Below are 25,858 nucleotides of genomic sequence, written 5' to 3'. Positions count from 1 at the left end.
CTACCTGGACCTCACAAAAGCCTTCGATACAATACCCCACTCGGGCATTATAGATAAGCTCACCAGCTTAAATATAAACCCCTATGTCACTAGATGGGTTGCAAACTGGCTCAAGGACAGAACCCACATGGTTAGAATTGCTGGAGCCATGTCAGACTCCAAACCAGTTACAAGTGGCGTCCCACAAGGCTCAGTCCTGGGACCTCTCTTGTTCGGTATATATTTCTCGTGGTACAGACCAACACAGAAGGACTGTGGCTGACCAAGTTCGCAGATGACTGCAAACTGGGTGCCATAATCAACTCTCCAGCCGACACAAGCATCCTCCAAAAGGGCCTCATAGAAACAGACAACTGGTGCCAGAGCCATGGCCTCAAGCTAAACGCGAAAAAGTGTATAGTCATCCCTTTGGCAAAAACAAAGTGCCCACAAATTACCACATAGGTGGTAATCCATTAAGTACAGAAGAAGTAATTAGGGACCTGGGGACCCAAGTTGATAGCAATCTCTCATTTGACAACCATGTGGCCAAAGTGGTTAGAAAAACATTTTATATAGCCCACCTAATTATGAAGGGATTCACATCTAGATCAGGGGAGGTCATCATCATTTACTCATCCCTCATCAGGCCCGTAATTGAGTACAATGCCTCTTTTGGGATGTACCTTACCAGACACCTGCAGCAACTGGAAAGACCCCAAAAGTACCTCACCAAGAGGATCAAAGGCTCAAACAGATGCCATATGCTGCCCGGTTAAAGAAACTCCAGCTCTACTCAGTGGCATACCACGCCTGCTCAGAGGCGATCTGTGCCTGGCGTATAAAGCCATGTCCAACCCAGAATTAATGGACATGCTGCACCTCAGAAAATCCAAATCCCATCGAGCTCGCGACTCGAGACTTGAACCTCAGCACTGAAATAAATAGGACATGCTGGAGGGACAGATTCATAACCCAGAGGCTCCTTCACTCTGGAATAAAATCCCAGTCCAGGTTAGGCAGAGTCCCACATTGACTCTCTTCAAGAGAAATCTTGATGAGTGGATGGGAGATCGTGGGTTTACCCGGCTATCACTTCTGTGTCACTGTTAGACAGAGGCACAGTATACTAACCTCAAAAAACGCATAGCAAAATTAATTTAAAATGAGTGGCGAAAGCCAAACACACTCTGGCTAGGCTTATAAATGCCCTAGGTCAGATAGCCTAGTATGAACCTATGAACCTATGACTGTTATGGTGGCCTGGCAGTGGTACATCTGACAAGTATCTGGACATAACATCACACTGGGTGAGTACACAAAGCTGCTAGGCATGTAACAAAGTACTGTGCAGGCTACAGGCAGACTGCCACAACACTGGCCTACATTACTTATGGGGGCATACACATGTACCTGCATATATAGCAGGCTCTACAGGCATGTCACAACACAGAGTAACAGACACCTGTGTGAAAGTGCATAACCACAACCAACATGAACACAGCCACAGCCACATATGGTAAGCTAGCGTAATATTACAGTATATGGTCTATCTGATCAACACCATCCTCATATGTGCCACTCACACATGACTACATATACTGGGCCACTACACAGTGTGGTTCGATGCCTGTCTGTGGTATGGGACATGTGTGTCTTTGGCCCTACAAACATGTAAGCTGATAGGGTAACATACACTGAACAGCATGTAACATCAGATAGAACAGGACCAAGAACAATGACATCTACCACAGTCTGTACACAGGCCAAGGTGCATATTCACAATACACACACTGTCGACAATCACCATAAGTATACAGACCTCAGTACTGTACACACAACCACAGAATGCCCAGGCTATGTCTTCAAATATAACCCCTACTATTCATATGTGTAGCAGTCTGATATCTCACTGGCTTGTTATCAGATATGATGTTAATAAATTATGGTGTACAGAACATTTGAACCTCTTACTGCATGACATATGTACAACTGTTGACAGAGTTGTGGCTGCAGCCACAAACACAGGGTCAATATTGACATGTTGCTGTGATAATCCCATACATTTACTGTTGTAACAGGGTTTGTTGTGACATATGTCCTATGAGGGATATTAAGTCAGTAACTCTCATGGCTGTCACCATGTACTTACTGCAAGCCTCACACTATGTTTCTGCAGTTCACAGATAGGTGCTCTGTGAGTAACACAAGAAACAAAAGGCACCACACACTTCCCAGTCCGTAGATGACTCTACAGATGAGGGTTTCCTCAGAAATGTAGCATTGTCATGGCAGGTATTAAAACATGTAGACCAGCCATATCCACGCACACCCTGTTAAACCAACATTACTCCAAATGCAAAATAGCAACACTTACATTCTGTAGTCATGCCAGGCACATTCCCCTCCTGTGTGTGTTGGCCTGTTTCCACAGTGTATGTTGTTAGAAGTAAATCCATCTGTGATGCTGTTTGCCAAACACCAGATCTAGGTCCTGCTCACAGTGAATGGAAAGGCCCACCAACATGATGTTCCTAGATATTGGAGTGTGTTTCCATGCAATTGGCTATGGAAATGTTACCACAGCTGTTCCACATGCAATCAGCTAGATGAGGGCTGCAATTTGTGCAGAGGCCATCAGCTGATCATGAGCATCACTTACAAAACACATACTGCTGCCTAAGCAAAGCAGGTGTAGTTCTCCACATCCACCAGGGAGGGAGTGAGAGAGGTAGACAGAGACAAAGTAAGTCAGGGAAGGGGAGAGAGAGTAAAACCTAAGCATGTTTGTGTCACACACCTACCAATACAAGCTATCAAACCCCTGACTGACTATGTATTGCTATCACATGTCTATGCAGTTATTGGATGCACCACATAGCTTACATATTGAGGAGCTCTCCAAATTTATATATGATGGTGAGTGACATCTGAAACAGTGATATGGTAGCGATACAGTAGGTGTAGTACACATGCCTTTCGACATGAACAGGTGTCAGTGTCAACACAGCCACACTCTCTCAGGGACTCACACACATTGACACACTTGGCAGGGTCAGGAATACATGTTCTCACTAGTTAGTTTGCCACAATACAGTACTGTGCAGGTATCACATGCACTACAGGGGTTATCTGGAGGTTATATGGGCAAAGGGTATGTGGAGGTGCCTGACATCAGACAGCATGTTTCAGTATGCCACTGGGGGTTGTAGTGAGTGTGAATGTGGTCAAAAGCATCATACACCACACAAACACAGACACAGGGTGTCAGTACAGACATGCAGGTGTGCATTGCTTCACGGGTGTGTAGTGGTTGACTTTGCCAGAAGGCTATACAAGGCTAGGTGAAGGGTATACCTTGGCATCAGGCCACATGACAATGGTCTGCAGTGAGGCTCAGGGGTATAGTGTCTGGATTGGCCCACACAGTTGGGTATTATATTCACCATCCAGTCACCTGGGTAACTATTGTGTGTGGCCATTGCTGTTCAATGCTTTACCATCTATCCCAACAGAGTGATGCCCCTGACATCTCAGATGCTCAGGTAAGAGCCGCCCTCTCCAAAGCAAAAACACAGCATCAATGGGACCAGATGGTGTCCCGGCTGCGTCCTACATGAACTCCAAGAAGAGCTAAACCCAAACATAAAACTACTGTTCAATCTTAGCCTCACTACAGGATATGTACCCAAAAGAGTGGCGTACAGCAACAGTGGTCCTTCTCCACAAGGTGGTGCCCCCACGGAACCTGGGAACTATCCGCCCATAAGCCTGACTAGCTTGGTCTGCAAAGCTATGGAAAGGATCATCATGGACCTCATAAATAAAGATATTGGGGACCTACAGACACTGGATCCTACCCAGTTTGGCTTTGTTAAGGGCAGATCCTGCCTCTTAAACCTGGTTGATTTCTTTGAAACAGTCACCAAGGCAATTGACGAGGGAAGGTGGTCCACACAGCCTACCTGGACCTCACAAAAGCCTTCGATACAATACCCCACTCGGGCATTATAGATAAGCTCACCAGCTTAAATATAAACCCCTATGTCACTAGATGGGTTGCAAACTGGCTCAAGGACAGAACCCACATGGTTAGAATTGCTGGAGCCATGTCAGACTCCCAAACCAGTTACAAGTGGCGTCCCACAAGGCTCAGTCCTGGGACCTCTCTTGTTAGGTATATATTTCTCGTGGTACAGACCAACACAAGGACTGTGGCTGACCAAGTTCACAGATGACTGCAAACTAGGTGCCATAATCAACTCTCCAGCCGACACAAGCATCCTCAAAAAAAAGCCTCATAGAAACAGACAACTGGTACCAGAGCCATGGCCTTAAGCTAAGCGCCAAAAGTGTATAGTCATCCCCTTTGGCAAAATCAAAGTGCCCACAAATTACCACATAGGTGGTAATCATTAAATACAGAAGAAGTCATTAGGGACCTGGGGACCCAAGTTGATAGCAATCTCTCATTTGACAACGACCTGGCCAAAGTGGTTAGAAAAAACATTTTATATAGCCCACCTAATCATGAATGGATTCACATCTAGATCAGGGAGGTCATCATACCTCTTTACTCATCCCTCATCAGGCCCATAATTGAGTACAATGCCCTTTTTGGATGTACCTTACCAGACACCTGCAGCAACTGGAAAGACCCAAAGTACCTCACCAAAGAGGATCAAAGGGCTCAAACAGATGCCATATGCTGCCGGTTAAAGAAACTCCAGCTCTACTCAGTGGCATACCGCCTGCTCAGAGGCGATCTGTGCCTGGCAGTATAAAGCCATGTCCAACCCAGAATTAATGGACATGCTGCACCTCAGAAAATCAAATCCCATCATGTGCTACTGGCCGAGAGACTTGAACCTCAGCACTGAAATAAATAGGACATGCTGGAGGGACAGATTCATAACCCAGAGGCTCCCTTCACTCTGGAATAAAATCCCAGTCCAGGTTAGGCAGAGTCCCACATTGACTCTCTTCAAGAGAAATCTTGATGAGTGGATGGGAGATCGTAGGTTTACCCCGGCTATCACTTCTGTGTCACTGTTAGACAGAGGCACAGTATACTAACCTCAAAAAACGCATAGCAAAATTAATTTAAAATGAGTGGCGAAAGCCAAACACACTCTGGCTAGGCTTATAAATGCCCTAGGGCAGATAGCCTAGTATGAACCTATGAACCTATGACTGTTATGGTGGCCTGGCAGTGGTACATCTGACAAGTATCTGGACATAACATCACACTGGGTGAGTACACAAAGCTGCTAGGCATGTAACAAAGTACTGTGCAGGCTACAGGCAGACTGCCACAACACTGGCCTACATTACTTATGGGGGCATACACATGTACCTGCATATATAACAGGCTCTACAGGCATGTCACAGCACAGAGTAACAGACACCTGTGTGAAAGTGCATAACCACAACCAACATGAACACAGCCACAGCCACATATGGTAAGCTAGCGTAATATTACAGTATATGGTCTATCTGATCAACACCATCCTCATATGTGCCACTCACACATGACTACATATACTGGGCCACTACACAGTGTGGTCCGATGCCTGTCTGTGGTATGGGACATGTGTGTCTTTGGCCCTACAAACATGTAAGCTGATAGGGTAACATACACTGAACAGCATGTAACATCAGATAGAACAGGACCAAGAACAATGACATCTACCACAGTCTGTACACAGGCCAAGGTGCATATTCACAATACACACACTGTCAACAATCACCATAAGTATACAGACCTCAGTACTGTACACACAACCACAGAATGCCCAGGCTATGTCTTCAAATATAACCCTACTATTCATATGTGTAGCAGTCTGATATCTCACTGGCTTGTTATCAGATATGATGTTAATAAATTATGGTGTACAGAACATTTGAACCTCTTACTGCATGACATATGTACAACTGTTGACAGAGTTGTGGCTGCAGCCACAAACACAGGGTCAATATTGACATGTTGCTGTGATAATCCCATACATTTACTGTTGTAACAGGGTTTGTTGTGACATATGTCCTATGAGGGATATTAAGTCAGTAACTCTCATGGCTGTCACCATGTACTTACTGCAAGCCTCACACTATGTTTCTGCAGTTCACAGATAGGTGCTCTGTGAGTAACACAAGAAACAAAAGGCACCACACACTTCCCAGTCCGTAGATGACTCTACAGATGAGGGTTTCCTCAGAAATGTAGCATTGTCATGGCAGGTATTAAAACATGTAGACCAGCCATATCCACGCACACCCTGTTAAACCAACATTACTCCAAATGCAAAATAGCAACACTTACATTCTGTAGTCATGTCAGGCACATTCCCCTCCTGTGTGTGTTGGCCTGTTTCCACAGTGTATGTTGTTAGAAGTAAATCCATCTGTGATGCTGTTTGCCAAACACCAGATCTAGGTCCTGCTCACAGTGAATGGAAAGGCCCACCAACATGATGTTCCTAGATATTGGAGTGTGTTTCCATGCAATTGGCTATGGAAATGTTACCACAGCTGTTCCACATGCAATCAGCTAGATGAGGGCTGCAATTTGTACAGAGGCCATCAGCTGATCATGAGCATCACTTACAAAACACATACTGCTGCCTAAGCAAAGCAGGTGTAGTTCTCCACATCCACCAGGGAGGGAGTGAGAGGTAGACAGAGACAAAGTAAGTCAGGGAAGGGGAGAGAGAGTAAAACCTAAGCATGTTTGTGTCACACACCTACCAATACAAGCTATCAAACCCCTGACTGACTATGTATTGCTATCACATGTCTATGCAGTTATTGGATGCACCACATAGCTTACATATTGAGGAGCTCTCCAAATTTATATATGATGGTGAGTGACATCTGAAACAGTGATATGGTAGCGATACAGTAGGTGTAGTACACATGCCTTTCGACATGAACAGGTGTCAGTGTCAACACAGCCACACTCTCTCAGGGACTCACACACATTGACACACTTGGCAGGGTCAGGAATACATGTTCTCACTAGTTAGTTTGCCACAATACAGTACTGTGCAGGTATCACATGCACTACAGGGGTTATCTGGAGGTTATATGGGCAAAGGGTATGTGGAGGTGTCTGACATCAGACAGCATGTTTCAGTATGCCAATGGGGGTTGTAGTGAGTGTGAATGTGGTCAAAAGCATCATACACCACACAAACACAGACACAGGGTGCCAGTACAGACATGCAGGTGTGCATTGCTTCACGGGTGTGTAGTGGTTGACTTTGCCAGAAGGCTATACAAGGCTAGGTGAAGGGTATACCTTGGCATCAGGCCACATGACAATGGTCTGCAGTGAGGCTCAGGGGTATAGTGTCTGGATTGGCCCACACAGTTGGGTATTATATTCACCATCCAGTCACCTGGGTAACTATTGTGTGTGGCCATTGCTGTTCAATGCTTGCCATGTATGTGTTCTTTAGTCCATGACATGGATGCTGTCTGGGATGTGCACACGTCCCACATGCATGTACAGTGACATGTGGAACTGTACCTGGTGTGTCTGGCCCATGTTATATACACAGATTGTTATAATCAGATGTGCCTATCCTGGCCTCATTTGCTAGGAAAAGGTAATGGACAGCAGGTTGACCCTGCACCAACATTGATAGCATGATACAGGTATTCCCTGGTGTCAGTGGCATCTGTCCATACAGGGCATGTGTATAAAGCATGGTATTTCCTTTGTGGGTCACATTTGATGGCACCACAGGTGTTGCAAGTGTCCAGTGGGGAGCATAGTGAAGGCATACTGTCAGCATGTGCATGCGTATTTTACTGATGGACAGGATGCCATGCCCTCTGTAGTCCACTGCAATCACACCATGGTTACTATCTGTGGGCAATATGCAGGGTACTACCAACATAGCAGTTGTTGTCTAGGCTAGTGTGTTTGTGTATGAGACATGGGTTGAGAGTGTTCTCTGTGTAATGCAAGGGTTGCTAACTTTGTTCGCTAGGCCTTAATGTCACATGCACGGGTATGGATTGCCACCCCAGCCTCTCGGCTATTTCACATCTGTTATCCTTGTATGGTGGACATTGTGACATATAATAGGGCTGCCATATAAGAAATTTGCAAAACCCACTCCACAATGAGTCCAGTTGTTACACACTCACAGCCACCTCCATACAGGATACAAATGACAAACACAGACACACAGAAACACACACACCTGCCATATCTGGGAGTAGAACTCCTACCTAACTAGTTTATTACACTACAACATTACACACTTATAGGATGTGCCATGGATATTACTGGAGTACTCCTTCCCCAAAGGTGTATTTCACAGTGACTGACATCAGCAGGCTTGCCAAAGTAGGGCATTTGAATTTTAATGAATATGACTAGCCTAAAAAGAGTTGCTCCCTACACAGGCATAGAAACTCACACACAGACATCTACACTTGCCATGTGTGGGAATATAACTCTTACCAAAGTACTATATCACACTACAGCATTACACTGTTATAGGACACACCACAGAGATTACTTAGCTACACCATTCCCAAATGTGTATTTCACAGTGAATGACATCATCAGCCTTGCTAAAGTAGGGCATTTGATTTGTAGTGTGTGTGACTAGCCTAAAAAAGGCATTGCTCCCTACACAGACAGAGACACACACACACATGCAAACACACACAGTTGCCATCTCTGGGATTAGAACTCCTACCTAACTAGTTTAAAACACTACAGCATTATGCAGTTATAGAGGACACACCACGGAGATTACTGGGCTACACCTTTCCCAAAGGTGTATTTCACAGTGAATGACATCAACGGGCTTGCCAAAGTAGTGCATTTGATTTGTAGTGAGTGTGACTAGCCTAAAACGCATTGCTCCCTACACAGTCAAAGAAACACACACAGACACATATCCACACTTGCCATGTGTGAGACTAGAACCCCTACTAAAGTACTATATCACACTATAGCATTAAGCTGTTATGGGACACACCACAGAGATTACTGGGCTACACCTTTCCCAAAGGTGTATTCCACAGTGAATGACATCATCAGCCTTGCCAACGTGGGGCATTTGAATTGCAGTGTGTTACACTAGCCTAAAATGCATTGCTCCCTACATAGACAGAAAGACACACACACACAAACACACAGTTGCCATGTTTGGGATTAGAACTCCTACCTAACTAGTTTATCACACTACAGCATTACACAGTTGTAGGACGTACCATGGAGGTTAATGAACTACAACCCTCAAAAAGGTGTATTTCACAGTGAATGACATCAACAGCCTTGCCAAAGTGGGGTATGCGAATTATAGTGTGTGTGACTAGCCTAAAAAGCATTGCTCCCTACACAGACAGAGACACACACACACACACACACACACACACACACACACACACACACACACACACACACACACACAGTTGCCATGTTTGGGATTAGAACTCCTACCTAACTAATTTATCACACTACAGCATTACACAGTTATAGGACGCACCACAGGGATTACTGGGCTACACTTTTCCCACAAGTGTATTTCACAGTCATTGACATCAGCAGCCTTGCCAGGGTAGGGCATTTGAACTGTAATAAGTGTGACTAGCCTAAAAAGCATTACTCTCTACACAGACAGAGACACACAAACACAGTTGCTATGTCTGAAATTAGAACTCCTACCCAATTAGTCTATCACACTACAGCATTACTCATTTATAGGATGTGCCACAGAGATTACTTGGCTGCACTTTTCCCAAAGGTGTATTTCACAGTGAATGACATCAGCATCTTTGCCAAAGTAGGGCATTTGAATTGTAGTGAGTGTGACTAGCCTAAAAAACATTGCCGCCTACACAGAGACCCCCCCCACACACACACACAGTTGCCATGTCTCAGATTAGAACTCCTACATAACTAGCTTATCACATTACAGCATTATGCTGTTTTAGGACCACCACAGAGATTACTGGGCTACTCAATTCCCAAGGGTGTATTTCAAAGTGGAACACATCAGCAGGCTTGTCATAGTAGGGCTATGGGGAGTACAGTGTATGTGCATGGTCCATAACCCACTCATCTAGAGGTTGACACACCAAATGCAGGCACACGCAGGGTTATATTCCACAGGTACGTGTATATAGCTGCTAGATGACTACTGCATTGTACTGTCGTGTTGCACAGCTAGCACTTGCACCACATAGTCTCTAATGCTGACAGATGCCAGTGGCTACTTTCTAAAATCAGTGACATTTACACATCATGTGGTTGTAGCCATTTGGTTGTGTGCTGGGTGGGACAGGCTTCATGATGGATGGCTCTTTGTCACAGTCACTCTCTTCCACACATCTATGTATGTCTACTTTTGACATATTATAGTGTGTTGTCCTTGGATATATGTCTGTATCCCTATCCAATTTGTGTGCAAAGCATGACTGATGCATACTGAGGAGTGTATGCACTAACATCTGCAACTGTCAGATATATATGGTCCACTGTTGTTTGTAGACATGGTCTTCATTTGTTTATGTGTGTGAGCATACCCATTATGACCTTTCATTATGTTGTCTGACATTGCCTTCATTTCTCTAAGTCTGTGGGCATGCCCAGTATGCCCTTCTGTATTGAATGTGTGGATCCATTCCAGGTAGTTTGTACTCCAGTGCAGACCTTTGTGTTGTACACCTACATGTAACAAACCGTTTCTACAGGGTATCTGTAGATCATTTGTCAATATGGGGTCAAACTGTGCAAGGGATAGTGCGTACTGTAGGTGATTATGTCTGTGCTGCTTGTGCTACATGGTACTGGTGGTAGCAGAGATATTCAGATGTGAACTGTTATACACTGTGATGTTTTATGTTCTCAAGTACTGCCAGGTCGACATTCCTGCTCACAGTGATGTCCTGCGGAACAAGGGTGAATGCAGCTGTGTCCGGTATTGTGGGCAAACACCTACATATTCATGAAAAGTTATGCCATTCTGGAGGGGGAGCTGTGGACACTTGCTGCTGAGTCTTTGTATCCAGTTCAATACCTTGGTACAGTGCTGACAGAGGGTCCCATAATTGTACATCCATCAACATGACAGTATGGCTTTATCTTGCTGTGGCAATACCTCACAGCTGCACAGATTCACACAGGTTACCCAGAGGCAGGGGTCATAAGTCAGGACATTGCCCCTGTTGTGGTGTATGGGCAGGTTTGTAGCCACCCATTTATGTGTTTGCAGCCAGGGATAGTATGTGCACACAGCTGTGTGTCGGACCTTGCACATTCCATGCTGCCCATGCTCCCACCCACCCTATTACTCTATCCTCTTCCATACATTATGCATACATTCTCTGATACTTTCCCTAAGGTTATCCCCTCATCACAGCTGTGTTTTGGTGTTGGTCCACAGTTCATGCAGTGGGATATGGTGGACATGTTACTGTGGTTTGTCCACATGGCCTTGTATATGATTTATGTGGCATGTTATGTTGTTATTTGGGTGTCCATGACATAACATGCATTAGCAGTATGTGTGAGACACAGGCGTTTGGCAGAGGCCTGTAGGCCATTTGGTGGTGATGCGGGCCAGCTGTGGCAGGCTGTTGCATTCTGTCAGTCCTACAGTCCCAGACCGCCATACAGTACATTCCCCTGGGGTGACAGGGTAGATGTGCTAGGTGTTCATTCCAATACTTTCTATCAGTATTGATCAGGTGGTGTAGATGCTGGCAGGGTGCTACCTACAGCTAGGGACACACCTGCATGAGACACCTGCACTGCATGCTGCATTCTTTCACTATTGCCATACACAGGTGGGGGTCATATTGTACCTTTTCCCAACAGCAGGGATACAACCAGAGAGGTACGTGCGGGTGGTGTTTGGGTGAGTTGGGTGCATGTGTGCTATGGACACTACTTGCATCTGACTCACAGATATGCATAGGTCATTCCAGTTATGCTGACATGTGCAGGTACATCAGCTGTTTCCCAATACATCAGTCCTATCACCTTTGTGATCTGCAAGTGTTCGGCCAGACAGCACCAGTATTCCCTACTACAGGCCCAGATAATGTGATGAATACCTACATGTACTATTCCAGGGGTGTGTCCATTTCACAGTTACACATTATATACTGCATGTCTGGGGGTACATTTCCCTGTGTACTGCTTGTATATGTAGGCCAACAGCCATGCCATGCCTATCTTTCAGATAGTGACACATATTACCACTATACATTTACAATGGCTTATTGCTAGCATGTGTTATACTGGTGGGAATTGTCTTTGGCACTGCAGTTCTGAGGACTTGGCCCTGTCATTGGCAGTAGTGGGCAATGGCCACCAGGTCAAACATCAACATGGATACATACTGACCACTTTCACATAATATGAAACACACACCAACCTAACACACACATACCTGCATATTGTACAAATGCTACAATCTATCCTGCTACCTTGGCCACCTCTGGGCATCTGTGCTCCACTGGTATTATACCTACACAAACATGTTACTACATTTCTACATAGGATTGGGTGGGGGGGCACACCTGACTGTTACTACATGTCTACATAGGATTGGGGGGGCACACCTGCCTGTTACTACATGTCTACAAAGGACTGGGGGGGCACACCTGCCTGTTACTATTACATGTGTACATCGGATTGGGGGGGCACACCAGACCATTTCTACTTTTCTACATAGGATTGAGGGGCACACCTGACTGTTACTACATGTCTACATACGATTTGGGGGGGGGCACTTAACTGTTTCTACATTGCTACACAGGATGGGGGGCACACCTGACTGTTAGTACATTTCTACATAGGAATGGAGAGGGCACACCTGACTGTTACTACATGTCTACATAGGATATGGGGGGAGGGCACACTTGACTGTTTCTACATTGCTACACAGGATTGAGGGGACACACCTGACTGTTACTACATTTCTGCATAGGATTGGGGGCACACCTGACTGCTTCTTCATTGCTACACAGGATTGGGGGGGCATACCTGACACTTGTACACATTTGCTATGACTATACTGGAATGTTAGGTACTCCATTTCATTCTGTTTTCTAACCTATCATGCTGACTAGAGGCATATCAGTGTACTACAGGTCTTAGGTTTCATTGACCTACATATTAGTTTCTGACTTCCTACCCTTCAGAACTAATATCCTACTGCTTGACCTGATGTAGTCTGTCTGTGTAGGCCTGGAGGGGAGGTTACCCATAGGCATCATTCAGAGGCCTTAGCACAGCCTTTGCTTGTGTTTGTCTACACCTGTCCTGCTGGATGAGACTGTTGTTGAACATGTAGCCCAGCACATTTCCTGCAGTGGGTTTTGTCACTATGTGTAGTACTGGCTACTGTGGTGACACCAGTATTTGTTACAGATCTCACGCTGCCACTATAGGTGTCTACTATCTGCTGGCATCCCATTCAGCCACCCAATTCCCTTGCATGCTCACATTCATACCATAGATACAGGTAACAACACATACTAGTCCATTTGGCAACTGGTAAGGTGAGTGACTTACCTTGTGGGTGTGCCAGTATTGAGGATGGTGCTGGAGGGCTGCCTATATCGGATGCACATAGTACACTCCCTACACATGGCTGAGTACAGGTAATGTCATCTTTGGCATCCCTTTTACTGTATGTGCGAGTCAGAGAGAGAGGTGTCATTCCCTGGGTCCCTTCTGTGTCAGTGTACATGCTATGCATTGCCTCTTTGCCAAGGCCAGGGCATATTGCGCACACCTCCTTCTGCCTACTGGGGCAGGCTTAGGTTGTTCCTCCTCTAAGTCACTCTGTGCAGGCCTGGGGGCTGTGTGGCCCTGCCCCATGCTGTTCCTGCTGCAGCAGTTTCCGCAGGATCATATTGTGTAGCATGGCACATATGATTATAATTTGAGTACATGTAGCTCGTGAGTACTGCAAAGCTCCACTGGATGTGTCCAGGCACGGGAACCATGGCTTGAGCATCCCAAACACACCCTCTATTATAATTTTGGTCTGTGTGTGTGCCTCATTATGGAGTTCTTGTTCAAGTGCGTGTGCTTTTCTGATGGGTGTCATCATCCATGGCTCTAATGTGTAACCAGCATCCCCCACTAGGTGACCGTAAAGGATGTCCCCATTGGCAAATTTCTGGTACAGCTGTGACAGATGCCAGATGTGGGAACTGTGATAGCTTCCAGGGCAGCCAGCACACATATTCATTATTATGCCATGGGCATCGCACATGACCTGGCAGTTGATGGAGGGGAAGCCCTTGCTGTTGATGTAGACCCTACCTCGCTGACCAGGCAGTGCTTTGATGCATATGTGCGTGCAGTCTATAGCACCCACTACCTCAGGGTATTCTGCTATTTGGTGGAAGAGATGCATATTGCGGCCAACGCCTCACAGGTGTTGGGGAAATATACGTGCTCACCAGCATGTGCTGACATGGCATCCAAGAATTGGTGGATTACCCTGGATGCTGATGCCTGTGAGATCCCCATGATATCCCCAGTTGGCCTTTGGAAGGAACCTGTAGCTAGTATTCTTAGGCCTACACATACCTTGGTATCCACTGGGATGGGTTGCCCACTGTTAGTTCTGTGTGTGAGGCGTGGCCGGCACAGCTCAACAATTTGCTGTAGGAGGTCCCTGTCCACCCCATAGCACTCCACTATCTCCTGCTCATGTAGCCACTGGTAGGTTACCCTTGGTCTGTACACTCTTCTCCATCTCCTCACTGTGAGTTAGTCGACAGCATTTTCATCCTCACCACCCTCAGCCTCTTCCACATATTGTTGTATGGTAGCTGTTGCAGCCTCTATCATTTGGTTGTTTTTGTTTGTTAAAATTCCCCTGCTTGTATACACCGGTCATGTAGAGTATGTGGGAAAACCAGAGGGAAAGGTGTTTGCATAGTTTATAGCAGTATTCTGGGCTGGGCTGCTGCCTGTGTAATTGGCTGATTCTGATACATTTCACCTGCCAGCTATGCTAGTTCTCCTTGATTACCTTCCTACTGCTGTTTTCCCTTCCCATTGCCTTCCTGTTTAAGCCCCGAGGCATGCCACACAATCACAGTGCTCAAATGTGCACAGAGCTGCTATTTCCTAGTTTACTTTTTCTTTTTCCCTTTAAAACCCGGTGCGTGGCACGCACATCTGCTTAGGCAGTGTAAAGAGTGCTAGGCAGTCTCAGACACACCCCCTTGCTTCACTCTGCTAAGCTAAGGGCAAATCCAAGCCACATGGCTCCAATCGACTTACAGTATGCCTGACACCCCCCCCCATGATGTCAGCTAACTCCTAGGCTTGCACCAAGCTATTCCTGTTCTTACACTGTTGGGTGCTGACTAGCATGCAGGGGAAATCTGGGATTCAGTATCATTCCCCTCATTTGCATAGGATTGCCTGCTGATGTATAGTTACAGGTCACACACTGAGCCTCCCCCCTTAGCAACCACTATTCACTGGCCATGTTGTCTTCTGCCTGCCATTGAGTATAATGTCTAAATAGTGATTTTGGTTAGAATGCTTATTTTAGGTTTATTTTCTTATTTTTCGCCCGATCCCATTTGCGTGCCTCTGCCCTACGCTTAAACAGCCGAGATCGGCTAAAAAAAATAAAAGTTGATTTTGTTATTTCTACAACTGTTTTCCATGCCAATGGCCTTATATTTGGCCATTGGCATGCTTTATACATAATATCTACCCTTTATTTGGAACTGTCACAGCTCAGTTTTGTAGTTCGCAGAAATGTATTCGGTTACTGGCGGAGTACATTTCTGTAGATTATACTAGTCCTGCACAGGCAGCTTCCAGCTTCCTGGATCGCAAATTCACCTCATTTGCATGGATTTAACCTGCAAATGGGGTGATTTGCATACAGGGGCTGAGTCCGTGCAGTACTAGTGCATGAGTACTCGTGCATATCTCTAGAGCTTATTCCTGGATCGCATGGCAGACATATTGCCTGCTGGAACTCCTGCAGTATTCCTGCACACCATGCAGGGCTTGCTGAATCTGGGGGTTAGTTTCAATACAAAGTTGAGAAGTATAACAAAAGAAAAGTATCCTACATTTGATGTAATCTGACTCAATTACTCACTTAGCATAGCTCTTTCCTTTAAACCTCATAAAGAAGGACATGTAGAAAGAAAATATTTCTAGTATCTAAGATAATTAGAAATCCTATAATGGCAATTTCCAGGAAACACAGCTTTCATTTCCATAGCTACATTTAGATTTCTGCATTTACCTTTTCTTTTCTATAGTTGTAGTTAACTATATATATATATATATATATATATATATATATATATATATATATATATATACACACACACACACACAGTGGATATAAAAAGTTTATACAACCCTGTTAAAATGCCAAGTTTTTGTGATATAAGAAAATGAGACCATAATAAATAATTTCAAAACATTTCCCACCTTTAATGTGACCTATAACATGTAAAATTCAACTGTAAAACAAAAAAAATCTGTTAGAAATAAAAATATGATTGGGTGGTGTAACTGACGACAACATGAAAAACATTTAGCATTTGCAATATTAACATTTTCAGGAAATGACCCATATGACAGCATTCAGTATGGTAAATGAAAAAAAAATCATACCATATGGAAATCATTTCACCAGGGCTGGTGAATAAAAAAGGGTAGAACAGTGTGTGTGTGTGTGTGTGTGTGTGTGTGTGTGTGTGTGTGTGTGTGTGTGTGTGTGTGTGTGTGTGTGTGTGCGCGTGCGGTGTGTGTGGCGTGTGTGTCGTGTGTGTGTTGTGTGTGTGTGCGTGGGTGTGTGTGGTGGAGACTGATTCAATAACAAATGAAGTGAATCATCAAGTAGGATTTAGTTTGACCCTGACACAGTTGCCTGCTACAACAAAAGCCATGGTCCACAGAGAGCTTACAAAGCATCAAAGGGATCTCATTGTTGAAAGTTATCAGTCAGGAGAAGGGTACAAACAATTTCAACAGCATTGGATGTACCATGGAACACAGTGAAGACAGTCATCAAAAAGGGGAGAAAATATGGGACAATAGTGATGTTGCAAAGAACTGTATGCCCCTCCAAAATTGATGAGAAGACAAGACAAAAACTGGTCAGGGAGGTTGCCAAGATACGTACAGCAACACTGAAGGAGCTGCAGGAATTTCTGGCAAGTACTGGTTGTGTACTGCATGTGACAACGATCTCCCAAATTTTCCATATATCTGAACAATGAGGTAGGATTGCAAGACGGAAGCCTTTTCTTACACAGAAAAACATCCAGGCCCAGCTTAAATTTGCAAAGCAATACATCAAGTCTCCCAAAAGCATGTGGAAAAATGTGTTATGGTATAATGGGACCAAGGTTGAACTTTTTGCTCATAATTCCAGAAGGTACATCTGGCCCAAAAACAATACTTTGCATCACCAAAAAACACCATCCCCACTGTGAAGCATGGTGGTGCTGGTATCATGCTTTCGGGTTCCATTTCTTCAGCTGAATCTGGGGCTTTAGTCAAGGTGGAGGGAATGATGAACAGTTCCAAATACCAGTCACTTTTGGCCCAAAACCTTCAGGTGTCTGCTAGAAAGCTGAAAATGAAGAAGAATTTCACCTTTCAACATGACAATGACCCCAAACGTACATCCAAATCAACAAAAGAATGGCTTCACCAAAAGAAAATTAAAGTTTTGGAATGGCCTAGTCAGAGCCCAGACCTAAATCCAATAGAAAATCTGTGGGCTGACCTGAAGAGGGCTGTGGACAAGAGATGCCCTCTCAATCTGACCGATTTGCAGAGCTTTTGCAAGGAAAAGTGGGCAAATATTGCCAAGTCAAGATGTGCCATACTGATAGACTCCTACCTAAGAAGACTGAATGCTGTAATTAAATCAAAAGGTGCTTCAACAAAGTATTAGTTTAAGAGTTTGCACACTTATGCAACCAGCTTATTGTACATTTTTTATTTTTTATATTATTTCCCTTAACATATTTGTTTTTCAATTGAATTGTACAGGTTATAGGTCAGATTAAAGGTGGGAAAAGTTTAGAAATGATTTATTGTGGTCTAATTTTTTATACCACAAAAACCTGGCATTTTAACAGGGGTGTGTAAACTTTTTATATCCACTGTATATATATACACACACACACACACACACACACACACACACACACACACACACACACACACACAGTGTTCCACCCTTTTTTATTCACCAGCCCTGGTCAAATGATTTCCATATGGTATGATTTTTTTTTCATTTACCATACTGAATGCTGTTATATGGTTCATTTCCTGAAAATGTTAATATTGCAAATGCTAAATGTTTTTCATGTTGTCTTCAGTTACTCCACCCATTCATAAGTGTGAAGTATGAAAGGCTTGCTAAAAATAAGTCTAGGAATACAAATGAACCTCAATATACAGGTTTCATAGTTCTGAAACATGTATCTGTGTTACGATTTCACCTTTTAGAGTTAGATGCGAACAAAGAGATAGGAAGATAGGAAGGATTGCACCTAATCAAGAAAGCATGACCTTTAATGGGAACATTCATTTAAAACTGCTGATTTCAGTGTTTCTGAAGGAATTGGCAGAAGTTTACATCTGAATGTTGTCCTTTAAAAGATATTACCCTTTTATGAAGCATGCCTTGGAAAACAGGCTGAGCATGCAATGACAAAGGGTTGTCACATTTGGAAAGATTTAATTCCTGGGCAGCATCTTTGGTCTAAAGAACAGTTAGAAGATGAAGTAAGAAAGTGCTGCAAGTCACTAAATATGCCAGGGTCATCTCAGTAGGAAGGTTGGTTACAGGATCTCCCATTTAGGAAAACTGATAACTGTTCATTTATCTGTATTTAATTAGAAGTGTGAATGTCTATGTGTGTGTGTGTGTGTGTGTGTATGAATATTGTTATGTGTGTGTTTTTGCGGGCTCGCCACATGTCTACAGCCCCCTTAACTAAAGAGCAAAGCCTGTAATAATGGGGGGCAGCACTAGAAATTAGGGACTTTTAAATACTGGTCTAACCCATAAAAAATGCATCACACTAGTTTTCCTCCACAAAGCATATTCTGAACAATAACAAGTACAAAACTATAATGTCTAGCATTACTGACTGACTGTAATGGTCTGTGACGAGGGACAGGGCAAAGAGGCAAATATCATGGTCATTCTGTTACTTAAGGGACAGTTGAGATGTATAGGGATGTGTGGGGGTGGCAAACAAGAGGAAGGGGTGCTTGTGCCAACTTGATCCATGGACTGCACACTGAAGCAGTTCTGTTTCACATATATATACTGTGTTAGGGAACCTACTGGGAATGCCATGACCTTTACATTTATCAGCACTTCAGCTTTCTCGTAGAAACCAAAACTGTAGCTCAGCATTCTGTCCTTGAAACCAAACTACTGAAGTATGTTGCTGAAGAAAGGCAAGCATACTGTTTAAAGAGCCCATCTTGGGATCAATGACAAAACCCCTAATAAAGGAGGCATCATCATTAGGGACTATTCAAGTACGAAGTGACACATTTGAATAGTGAATGCACACAAAAAGAATGTTTCTGACTACTTTTGCTCCTTGTATATAAATGACTGTATCTCCAAAATGTTTAAAAGTTTTCTTATGAAATTTTCCAAGAATGCTACTGCAATAGTTACCCATAAAATAATTTTAGGATGTTATCCTCACAGCAAAGGAGCACCTACATCTTGAATGTTAATGAAAAAATAATAATTTTTAAGTCATTTAACTATGATGTATACAAATAATAAAAATATAACCTTTGTGCAGAAATATGTTTTTATCCCTGACTTTAGAAAAACATTAAATTCCATTTTGATATGTTTTATTTACTATGAAGAAAACTAAAAACTATACCTTCTTTTCAACCTATGATTTTGCAAATGCTGCAATCTGAATTTCAGAAAGCCATTCTGGCTTGAGTTTGGCATTTCCTACTAATTACAATATCTCTCAACTTGTTTTAATGCATCCCTATGAAATGTTCAGGACAAGATACCCTGATAGTCATTCCAGCACCAGCTGCATGGAGAGATAAAGTCTAATTACAGTCCAAGGCATATTTCCATAGAGCTTACAAATGCATCCACACCACTATTTCCAGAATGTTGGCTTGCATCTAGTGCAAACCTATCAAAGCAAAGTGCCTTAAATTGATATTTTGTGCTTTTATTAGAAAATACAGCAATAGTTAGAGTACTACTGCTGCAGTTTCAAATTATTTATTCTATTCTTCTGAAGGCCACCATTGCAAAGGGCCATTGGTTTTTACTGACCCTGCTGCTTTTCTCTGTATTGTAATCATTTTAAAAGTATGTGTTTTAGCTAGTTTAAATTATTGTTAAAGGAATTGTTTTGAGATAACTGTAGTTTAGCTTTACATTAAGGAGACTTGAGACTGCTTTTCAAGTGGCAGTAGAAGGTAGCCTGGTCTGTGTAAGCTGGGAATCAGAGAGGAAGGCTTTCAGTGAGATTGCTTGATTGGCCAGAGAACTAAGTAGTCTGTTTAGTAATTTTTTTTTTTTGCTTCTATAAGGTTGGCACAGCACAGCTAGTTTTAGCAGTGCCCTATGCATGCAGAATGTACATTTTTTTCTTTAGAACTACCCTTGAAACATCCCCAGTACTCAGCTGAACAAAGAGCACAATGACAAGCACTGCTTCATGAGTTTTGCATTTCATACTCTTGTTTTTCCTCTGCAGTCCTACAACAACCTTCTAATCACCTGGCCTGTAACCATGGGTATGAATGTGTAACCATGGATATGAATGATCTGCTATGTCTGCAGCCAGCTTGTAGATATGACAATGCTGCAATTGCCTTATGTTTACTTACAATCAACTAATTCTTAAACAAAACTATAAAGTATGTGAGAGATGTATTTGCAGAATGTCACTGAAGGCAAAGCTTGAATATAGAAGTACTCATAATACCAATCACGTTTTCAAAAATGCATGCACTACATCCACCATACTCAGCTAGGATGAGACACCTAGACCCACTAATGTTGAGGTTCTTAAATGAAATATTCCTAAACCGCAAAGACCTCCCAGACATATTCTCATCAGCCTCAAAAGCGCTCTAGTAAAACAACACCCATCACAGCACATACAGCCATATCTCATGAAGCCTCAACTTCTGAGCCCATATGGCAAGCCACAGCACAACCCAATACTATGGCTATAACAGGCTCCATTGTGAGATTCACAGATGTTCCACTCACCAGACTGAGTAAGGAGAAAGTCGAGTAACCTATCAGGGGCCATTATCTGCCAGATCACACTCTCACTCAGGTCATTGGATAACAAGTACTAATATAGTCCATGTAGGTACAAATGACCTGAGATGTACTTTCCAGGACTATATGAAGAGAGATGTGATAGAGCTGTCAGATTCTATGTCCCAGGCTAGTATTAGCCTAGCACTGAGTAGTACTCTACCCTCTCCAGGGCCCAGGACTTTATGAAGAGAGACATGATAGAGCTGTCAGACTCTATGTCCCAGACCAGTATTAGCATTGAGCAGTACTCTACCTTATCCCGAGATGATGCAACAATATGAACAGAAGATAAGTGACTTTAATAATTGGCTTAGTTTCTAGACTCACTCTTAGGGGGTACAATATTTGTCAGCATGGGAGTATATGGGCAACAGAGCACATTGTCTTGCCAGGGGTGGTTTGTACTTGTCCCCTATAATCTTTCAAATATTGAGTGAAACATTGCTCACCCTATAGAGCCTTTTTAGCAAGGTCAAACTGAGAAACCTTCCAATAACAAAACCAACCCAAGAAAATCTGAAGGTGTTACTGCTCAATGCCAGGACTCTAAACAGGAAGATCCACTTCCAACAAGCTGTTGCCACCCCAGAGAATACAAATATTTGTACACTGACTGAGACGTGGTTTAAAACTGCAGAAACCACCCAAGCAGTGCAGGTCTGCAATGTCTTCCACACATTTAGACCTGCTTTTGCACAGACAGAGACTAAAGGTGGAAGATTTGCATAAAAAGCAAACATACCTCAAGGCTGGTCAAACAAGATGACACACTTAAGGTTCTCCACATCAAAATTACTATAGGCAAAGATCCATACCATAGGCTTACAAGCTATAGGTCCTCCTGTATGACCCATGAAACCCATGATACATACTTAAACTTACTGGAGACTATCACCATTTAACCCAATAGCATATTCATGGGTGACTTTATGTACCCCATGATAAACTGGGAACCATACATGACCTCAAACCTGCCGGTCTAGAAGTTCCTGAACTTTTTCAACACAAACACCCAAGGGTACAAACATTCTGGAAATGGTCCTCACTAACATGGGCAAACACTGCACCCCCCTCCCAGTGTAATGTCCTTTCTAGTAGGGTTGGACCACAAAGCTGTTTCTTTTGAAATAAAAATAATCCAGGGACCCCAGCTAACTCTTGAACACTTATGAACTATTGTAAGGCAAACTTTATGCTGTTAAGTGATAACCTGGCAAAATTTCAAGCCCCCCACCCCAAATTCTGAGAACACTTTAGCCTATGCAGAATTGTTCACAGGAACCCTATGCAATCATGTAAACAGATACATAGAGATAGCTGTGTCTACCAGGAAAAAGCACAGAACAACCTCACAAATAAAGCCACCCTGATGGAATCCAAACATCAGTATGTTGTATAAAAAGGACGATAGTCATGGAAAAATTAGGAAGTGCAATGCCCAGCAAGATAAAATCTCTCTCATCAAACTAAACAAGCAACTCAGAGGGCAAATCAAGTCTACCAAATTCAAATTTGAGGTAAAAACTACCTCTCAGACCAAGAACAACCATAAGACTTTTTGTAGATATGCACGCAACCTCAAAGGCAGTACAGGCTAATGAGCAGAATTAATTGTAAATAGACCCACCTACACTAAGCCAGAGGTTATAGCAAATCTATCGGCCAACAAATTCAGGTCCAATTTAACCTATCTCTCTCTCCCCCTCCAGCCATCCCTGAGGAAATAACATCAAGCATAACCCTTCCAACTACTACGAGGGAGCAGGTCTTCAGTGCACTTTCCAAGTTGAAATACAGATCATTGACATGCACTAATAATATCCCAGGATTCCACCTAAATAGCATATAACACATCTTATTAAGACCACTTGTTTTGCTATTTAATTGTAGCTTCCAGGCAGACTTCATGCCATACAAATGGGGAACTGCAACAGTTATCATTCTACACAAGGGTGGGCCAGCTATGAATTCCATAACTACAGACCCATAAGTCAGACTAGTCTCATATACAAAGTCAAGAAAATAATTATCATATAAATAATTAACAATGACATAGCAAACCTTCAAATACTGGATCTAATCCATTTTGGTTTTGTCAAAGGCACGTCATGCCTACTCAACCTGTTGAACGTTTTCAAGAAGGTCACCAAAGCAATAGACAAGGACAGCATGGTGTATACTGCCTATCTTGAACTGTCCAAGACATTTCCTTCAATATTCCACTCAGATATTGCAGACAAACTCAAAGATTAAGGTATAAATCAGTATATCACCTGTTGGATAGCTAAGTGGTTCTCAGATATGACGCAGAAAGTTTCGATACAGGAGTCTACCTCCACAAAGAGGACAGTCAGTAGCAAAGTCCCTTAGTGCTCTGTGATGGCTACACTCCTTTTTGACATCTACTTCTCTGAAATCAAAGCCGATGTCAATGGGCTTTGGCTAACCAAGTTTGCAGACAATTGCAAACTAGATGGAGTCATAGAATACACCCAAAACACTAAGATCCTCCAAGAAGGGCTGACACAGACAAACAACTGGTGCCAGAGGCACAACCTAAAATTCAGCAGCAAGAAATGCATAAAAGTATCCTTTGGGAAGTCAACTACTTCTGGAAATTACCTCATTGATAACGCACCTGTTGTCAGGGATGCATGTGGACAAAACAGTGTAAGAAACTTCTCTGTGTGGAAGATTTTCAGTCCATATATTTCTAGTTAATGACTGTATATTATTCAGATCAGACAATAGTAGTAGAAGTAGCGAACGTAAACTTGTCAAGTCAAAAAGTAATAATAGAAAATATATAATTCTACAGCATTACTAAGTATTCGAAAGTAATCCAAGCAAGGCAGGCAGTCTGTTTCCAGTCGAAAATCCTTTATTAAGTACACAGACAAATATATACATATACATTTTACATGTAAAAATCAGTTTCTATTTTCATAACCTATTGTTAACAAAGATCGCTTTCGTCCTTCTAGACTTCTTCAGGTCTGTGTACAAGAACCCTAAAAACTTATATAATTGTATAATTAGTATTGTTATTACCATCATTTTGAATAAAGTGGAAAAAAGAGAACCAGAAAAAAATAAAAAATATATGTATGATGATGGAAACAAAATATACACTTAAATTTCAAATGATTTAAAATGGTATTTAAAACCAATTTGTAGAAAAAAAATAAAATAAAATACAATTAGTCATGTAAACAATGTGACAATTTTCCAAGTTCCAGTGCACTTTTAATTGAACAGTAGTAGTTTAGTCCAGGCTTTCTAAAAGAGTTCAGTTTTAATTGCCACATGAGTTCATGTTTCTCCAGAATATTCGGGATGTCTCCTTCAAGATCACCCATGTCTATGCGATCCAGGATCTGGAACTTAAAACCTGTGTGTCTTTTATGAAGAGAAAGGTGTTTGGCTAGTGCATTATTTTTACATCCAGAGTGGATTTCTGACAGATGACATGAAATCCTTCGCTTGAGTTTATTTACAGTCTTGCCCACATAGAATGCATCACATTCATTGCATTGTGCCCTGTAAATTACTTTTTTAGTGTTACAGTCACCCCCTGCACTGGTTTTAATGATCTTCTTTAAATAAGGGCAATAAAAACTATCACCTTGCTATATAAATATACAAAATGTACAATTAGTTTCACATCTTTTAGTGCTTTTCTCACATGGTCTAGGTTTAAATTCAACAAAACTTCTAATATTCTTGGCCTTCCTATAAACAAATGATGGGGCTTCACCTAAGATGTTAATCAGAAAAGGGTTTCCTGTGACAATGTCCCAGTTTTCTTCAATAATAGTTTTGATACTGTGATAATCCAAAGTGTATGTCAGGATGCAGCTATTTTTGCATTTGTTATTCTCTGTGGGATTACTTAACATTTTTCTACTGGGAGGTTTATTGAAGGTGCTTCAGTCCTTTTCAGTTCTATAATGGGTTCCAGGATGTGTTTTAACATCTGACTTTCAAAGCCTCTCACTAGAAAATCATTCTCTAAGTTGTTCAGGTTTCTCAAAAATGGCTCCATCTCTGTGGTAATTCGAGCTAATCTATAGCCTTGGGATTTCACTACATTATACTTGGTTTTTGTAGGATGTAGACTTTTACTGTGGAGTAATAAGTTAACCCTCGTTGGTTTTCTGAATAGATCAGTGGTGATTCTGTTATTGTTGGTGTCCTTGGAAATCTGCATATCTAAGAAAGTGGTTGAAGTACAGCTATGGGAAGAGGTAAACTTCAGGAAGGGGATTGTCTGATTGAGGTAAGTGATAAAATCTCCAAGCTGCAAGGTGTCACCTTCCCACACAATAAAGACATCATCAATAAAACGTAAATAGCATGTGATATGCTGCATGTAGTCTGTGTTGTTTAACACAAAGTCCTCCTCCCATTTGCCCAGGGCTATGTTAGCTATGCTGGGAGCCATGGGCAGCCCCATTGCTATACCAGTTTTTTGTTTGTAGTGTTTGCCATTGAAAGTAAAGAAATTGAAGTCCAGTACAAGATTAATGAGCTTGCTTAACTTTTGC

Source organism: Protopterus annectens, chromosome 4.part0 (genome assembly GCF_019279795.1).
Source record: "Protopterus annectens isolate FY-2018-M chromosome 4.part0, PAN1.0, whole genome shotgun sequence".
Lineage (NCBI taxonomy): Eukaryota > Metazoa > Chordata > Ceratodontiformes > Protopteridae > Protopterus > Protopterus annectens.
Note: the sequence above shows the minus strand (reverse complement) of the source record.